A 7,436-nucleotide genomic window follows, 5' to 3' on the forward strand; every position below is an offset into this window, starting at 1 on the left:
TTGGTATTTCTCCAATATGCTTTTTACATTGTGAGTCATCCATTAATATGACCCAATTGTTAATAATTATTTCTCTAATTATATGATCTTGGGAAAAAGTGAGTACTAAAGCTTTTGAAAAATCTTTCTTTTCATCTTTATTAATAATTTCATTTATTATTATGTTATCATAGCTATTAGTTCTGATATTTGGTATATTACTGACATCATATACTTTATTTTGCTTTTGTGGAATAGGCTTAAAGTGTCCGCTTAATCTTTTTTTAGTAACTTCATGTATTAAAGAATCAACAAATGTTACTGGATAGCTCCTATTAATGAACATATCATGCAAAAACTTGCACTCCAATTCAAATTGTTCAAACTTAGTCACCATCCGAGCAGCTGTCACTAATTGTCCCTTAATTACGGACCTTTGCTGAGGTTCTGGATGGGAGCTATTATAATGCAAAAAACTATTAGAATAGGATTCCTTTCTATGAATGATTGCAATATATGCTTCATTTTCAGTATCTTTCATGAGATGTACATCTAAATAGTCAATCCTATTATTATTAATATTCCATGTGAATTTAAAAAAAATAGTTGTTTCATTAATATATGGTAAAAATTAATTCAAACAATCTATGTAAATATCGTTTATCGTTGATAAAGGCCTCAAATCGTGAATTCTTTTACGTTCTGTTAATTAGAATATTTATGCACGAAGTCGTGGTAGTTAAATACTATAATACTTGCAGATTTGTCATGAAATACTGCATTTTTATCACGTACAAAATACTTTAGTAAAAGGCCGAGAGTGTCTGTGGTGTATGACGGTGTACCTAGCAGCTAGGTGGCCAAAGCAGGGAGGGGGATTACTGCACATCTGACAAGGAAATTGGATAGTTCGCTTCCCATCCCAGGGCCCGTTTGTCTTAGACTGAGACAAGCTGTACCTCTGTACTGTCTGCATTTCACGATGAATAACAGGTGCAGGCTACTAGCTCCAAACGGACAACCAGTCTCAGTTAAGGTTACTTACTGAAGGAAGATGAAGATTTTTCAAAGGATGGCAGTGAAATTTATCTCCAGAGCTTAGTAATACTTTTACTTGCCACTACCAAAATGGTCCAGAGCAGGAAAGTCCTTTCTCCAGGCTTAATAATTTTGGAATCCAAGAAGATAAAAATGTAAATAGGTCATCTCCTCCCGTTTTTCTGACAATAAAAAAGCAACAATTTTTTGCAAGACAATATAACAGCAGCTGATGTTCCATTTTAAATAAATGAAGAGGAGGTTTGTGTCATTTTTGACCATTTTTATCGAAGCATTGATATGCACATCTGTACAGAAATTAAAATACCCCACATTAAAACAAACAAAAAAAGGGAGAAAAGGCACTTCCAAAATTATGTGCAAAGTCCATCAACTCTGCAGTCATGGTTTATGCACTTCGCTGTTTGGAGTGATCACAGAGCTCGTCTGAGTAATTTCATGAGTTAACCCACACTTTTGCTGCTGAGATTTGAGCCATTCATCTTTAAGATACTAGAAGTTTGCCACCCCTCAGCAGTTAACAAAAATGACAACCTTTTCTCATGCCTTTCTGCATATGTTTGCCTTTATAACATTCACCATTACTGTTACATGCACACTAGAACTGGCATGCTAAGAGAAAACTTTGGACGTGTGTTCCTCAGGAAGGACAGATGTTTGTTTTTGCCTTGTCTTATTTCTAAAGTGAAATTAGACTATGCATACCAGTCTAAGTTAATTTAGTTTAAATGTCAAAGTCCTTGCACCAAATTAATGTCTGTTGCTGTACAGCTGCAATTTTTTGGATTAAAAAAAGAACAAACTACTATTATAAAGATATTAAACAAATGGACACTAATTTTTAAAGCTATATTAGATGATCCAGGCTGGTTCGTTTCAAAATATGTTAGGTTGCTGCCTTAATGCTTCTTATGTTACTATTGTTTCATCTGTGGATATATATTATGTCCAGTAAAGCTTATAAACCTCCACCCAAGACCTCTGTAACAGAAACTACTCTGTTAAAACTAACACTTATGCTCATTTCTTCTCTTGCTCTCACACTACCCTACTTCCTGACCTGTTATGAATTAAATCCTAGCTACCACTTTAACTACTCTCCCAAACATACTGCCTCTGATACTCAAAGCCTAAACTTCACTCATGTAAATATTACATCTTCCTCTAGCTATCTCCTAGCCAAATATCATAGGCTGTCTCACATTAAAATTCAAACTCTCTGGTTTAGGAAACTAAAATACTTACTAAACTGTCCTAACAAAGCTTACCTGGAATTTAACCACTCTATCTTGGCAGATGGGGATATCCACCCCAACCCAGGGCCCGTAACTACTACATCTAACACCATACCTGCCTCACTAAACTCATCCCTCAACTACAAACCTCCAATGCAAATACTCTACTCATAGGGCACCTTAATATCCGTAGTGTCAATAACAAAATCACCCATCTCCACTCCCTTCTTGAATACCACTCCTTTGATATTCTCTGCTTGACTGAAACCTGGTTAAAACCCTACACTCTAGATAATGAAATCATTCCTCCAGGTTACAATATCTTGAGACTCGACCATAAAACAAAAAAGGGGGAGTGGCACTACTATTTAAAACCGAACTAAATTTAACATTAGTACCCCATGATAAACTGGACATTAACAATACTGAGCTTCTTATCTCTAAGCTACAACTAAACCCCAAAAAGCAATCTATATTATCTGCATATATCTACCTCCTGGAAATAACGCTACCTCCATAGAAAACATCCTCAGTTGCATTACTTCCACCTACCCACAAGAAACTATAATACTTGGAGACCTCAACCTTGACTGGTCCTCAATAAACACTAATAACCCAACTTCTCATATTAACCTCCATGGCTTTACTCAGATAATAGACTCCCACTAGGATTAACAAACCCAACAACAAAGAAAGAATTCTAGATTGGATTCTCATTAATAAACCTCAACTAAACTATCAATCCGGAACGCTACCCGATGACTTTAGTGACCACAATCTAATCTATATTTTAAGACAAAAAAATGCCTCTAACAATTCTCCAATGTATAAGACCCTACGTGATCTCAAATGCTTCAACCCTATTCAATTTAAAACTGAACTAAGTGCCTGTAACTGGAACCCACTTAAGACACTTCCTCTTGAAGAAGCTGTTCTATACTTTAATACCACATTCCTAAAAATTCTAGATAATCATGCACCAAAACGTTCCATCCGAATTAAATCTAAGCCTGCCCCATGGCTATCTAAAGATACAAGACAAAAATGTTACTTAGGAACAAATCTTGGAAAAAGTGGCGAACCAGCAAATCTCCCATAGACCAACAGACCTTTAGGCAACTAAGAAACAGTACCAAAAGAGCTATCTTCTCTGATAAAAAGAATTATTATAGTAATCTCCAGCAAGCAAAACACAATAACCCTCAAAATTCTGGTCAACCCTAAACAGACTTCTTCACCCTGGACAGACTACCACCCCATCCCCTTCTGGGTCTGAAAAGAATTCCTCCCTTGATACTGCCAATACTTTCAACTCTTTCTTTATTGATACTATCAATTCCTTAGCCTCCCATCTCTCTAGTGACAACACTAGTATCCCTGACCTTACATCCCTCAATCTTCCAACCTTTAGGCTTCAAACCCATCTCCACTACCTTTATACAGAAATGTATCCACAAACTCAAACCATGTACCCCCTCGGCAGACCAGCTTCCATCTGAATTCCTTCAAAAAGCAGCCTCTGAAATAGCCTACCCTATATCCATCCTTATTAATAGAACTGTAAATGAAGCAACCATACCTGACATATGGAAAATTTCTCACATCATTCCCTTACATAAAGGAGGTAACTCCTATGAATATTCTAATTATAGACCCATTGCTCTCTTGTCCCCACTTGCAAAAATCATGGAAAAATGTGTGCACCATCAGTTAATGGACCACTTAATAACAAATAACATTCTCTCCAACTGTCAACATGGCTTTAGGCCTTTTCATAGCACAACTACTGCTCTCCTCTCCTTTATAGACTTTATTAACAAAAATCGCAATAATAACATCCTGTCTTCAGCTCTTTTTATTGACCTGTCCAAAGCCTTTGACATGGTCAACCACTCTCTCCTCTTAAACATTCTTGAATCTCTATCCTTAGAATCTAAGGTTGTCCACTGGTTTAGATCCTATCTCACTAACAGGAAACAGGCCGTCCTCTGGGATAACAAACTCTCATCTCTTCTCCCAATTTCACTTGGGGTACCCCAAGGCTCTATTCTCGGACCCTTCTTTTCTCCCTCTTTATAAATGACTTACAAGTAGCTATTCCCCAAGCTACATGCATACAATATGCTGATGACTCCACACTAATTTGCTCTGCTAAATCCATTTCTGAACTACAAACTAATACTCAAACTGTATTTTCCAAAGTTGAAACTTGGTTCCTAAACGCTGCCTTCTCCTAAATGCAAAAAAACCAAACTCTTACTTTTTAGGCCAACTACCAGATCCCCTACACTAGACTTCACTATCTTATCTAACAATGGAACTCTTATATCTCCTGACTCTACTACTAAGCTACTAGGAGTCACAATTGACAATAATCTTTCCTTTGACTGTCATATCAACAATACCATTAAAACTGTAAACAGGAAACTTGGCTCTCTATAGAATTAAAACTTTCTTAACCTCCCCAGCCAAAATTACTCTTGCTCACTCTCACCTTATTTCCACTCTTCTCTATGCCTCACCAATCTATACTAACCTCAAGAAAACAATCTCTCCAAACTGTCTACCACTTACAACAATATAGCTAGATTTGTTACTGGTAAGCCTTTCAGAACTCACCACTGTCTAAATCTGCAGCAACTTCACTGGCTTGAACTGACTAACATGCTGTTACTTTTCCAACTCACGTTTGTCCAAAGAGCTTTCTACCAACCTCATAACACACCTGTACTTTCTAACCTCTTAACCCCTTATTCTAATCTAAACTCACTCCGATCATCTAATAAACTGCTAGTCACCTTAACCAAATCTAATAACCTAGCTGGTGATTCCCTCTTCTCAAATTCCATTGGTAAACACTGGAATCAACTTCCTACCGAACTTACTTCCATTGCATCTACTGTCTTGTTTAAACAAAAACTTAGAACCTACCTTAAAAGCCACTGGATGTGCCCCTGCTCTAATCCTGATTGAAAGTTAATTTTCCTTAGTTAACCCTCTTTTTTCTCTCCCTATTCTTTTATACCTCCTGCTTTCTCCCTTAATTCTCTTCCTCTACCACTTATGGACCTCTCCCCCATATCTTTCCTCTATAAGGCTATGACTCTACTCCAGAAACTATATATCTTTTATATATTTTTTTTAAATCTGCTCTCTCTATCTATCATTGTTTCCTCTTCCTTGGTCTTGCACTTTCTCTTCTTGGTTTTAAAAGATGTAATAAGCCTTAACATGTTGCTATTTACAATGTCTAGGAATTTAAAGTCCTTTTCCTGTGGTAATTATTTTCATTGTCAACGTCCTATCTGAGTGTAATCTGTTATTGTTATACCTCTTTGTCTATATGTGGAGCTTTTCTCCCCGGGCCTCTACTGAAAATGGAAATATATCCAGTTAGACCAGCCCGGTTAACAAATGTAAAATAAAATAAATAATAAACAATAAATAAATGTACCAATCCAAATGATGCTGATATCATCCTATAACTGATGATATGATTTAATAAAAGTATTCTACTTACTATTAAAAACAAAATTTTTCTCCCAGAATGCCATGACTAAATTTGCATAAGCACCTCCACATGGTGACCCCATAGCAATGCCCTTTTTCTGCAGAAAATATTTTTTATTGAATGTTAAGAAATTATTACTTAAAACTATTTCTAATAACTCCATTACAAGATTTGTTAGTTCATGGTTTACATAATAATGTATTAATAATTAATTTACCCATTCCAAACCTAAAGCCTGTGGAATGACTGTGTATAAATCACAAACATCACCTGTTACTAAAATGTCTTGATTATTAAATTCCACTTTATTCATATGCTCTAAAAAAGTCCAGGAATCTTTACAAATATGTTTTTCATTCCTAATAATCTTTTTTAATTCATAATCAACATATTTAACACATGCTGAAGTAATGGACTCTCTTCCATCCAGTAAGGGGTGCATGGGGGGATCATATATGCTTTTATGTATTTTAGGGTTTCCAAAAATACAGGAATTCTAGGAGTTGTAATGTTAAGATAATTCAATAAATCTATATTGATACATTTTTCAAGAAACATATCATTAATTTGTTCATACACATTTCTATAAGCAATATTCAACTAATTTAGGGATATTTGCTCATAAGTATCAGTTTCAAGAATAGCATTTAACTTATGATTATATGTGTCATGACTCATAATAACTGCCCCTCCAACTTTATCTGGTTTCATGATTCTATTTTTTTCTTTACCTAGTGCTTTTAAAATTCTTTGTTCATCATTATTTAAATTCGATGAATAATATGTTTATTAAACTTATCTAGGCATTTCAATTGATATTCACACATCCTCTCACATAATAAAAGCTTCGGATGTAGTGGTGGGTTAAAAGTACTACTAATGTTAAATTTACTAGTCTCGTTGTATATGTTATCATGATACATTAATGTAAAGTTAATTTTCTTTAAGAATAATTTCATGTCAATCATTGTAGTGGTGAAATCAAAGGGCCTCGAGGGAACAAAAGTATAACCTTTAGCTAACACGTTTACTATTTCTTGGTCAATTTCAACTTCTGAAAAATTAAAAACTTTAAAATCACCTCCTACATTCACTATAACATGTTCATTATATTCATATAATGTTACTTCAGTGTTGAATTTCATTCATTACATTTCCTTCATTTACATGAACATAATAATTTTTTATGTCCTCCATAATTTGTCTTTGGGCCTGGCCCCTTGAAACCCCGCTCCTTGGCGATTAGGGTAGGGGTTTTTGTTCTTCAATCTCTCCGACCTTCTCACTTCAGGAAATTCTTGATCATATGTCAGATCGATTTGCTGACCAAATTCTCTTGGTTCATTATATCTGTTGTCTTTGTCTAAATTATTGTTATTGTTGTAATAGGACCTATATTTTCTTTGGCTTCCAGGAGGCTTAGGATATGCTATTCCATTTGCATACTGATTAAGATCCCTTTCCAGTTTATTCATTTTTCCAGTTTTTAATTTTGCAATTTGTTGTTCTGTACTATTTTAAATTCTTAACATTTCAAATTTAATACTATCATAAGATGTGTTGGCCCTTATTTCTTTATCAAGCCGATCAAGCTCACTCATCAGTTCATCAGTATCAAATTGGTTATATTTTATCATTATGTTCAACATATC

Source organism: Protopterus annectens, chromosome 9.part0 (assembly GCF_019279795.1).
Source record: "Protopterus annectens isolate FY-2018-M chromosome 9.part0, PAN1.0, whole genome shotgun sequence".
NCBI classification, from domain to species: Eukaryota; Metazoa; Chordata; order Ceratodontiformes; family Protopteridae; genus Protopterus; species Protopterus annectens.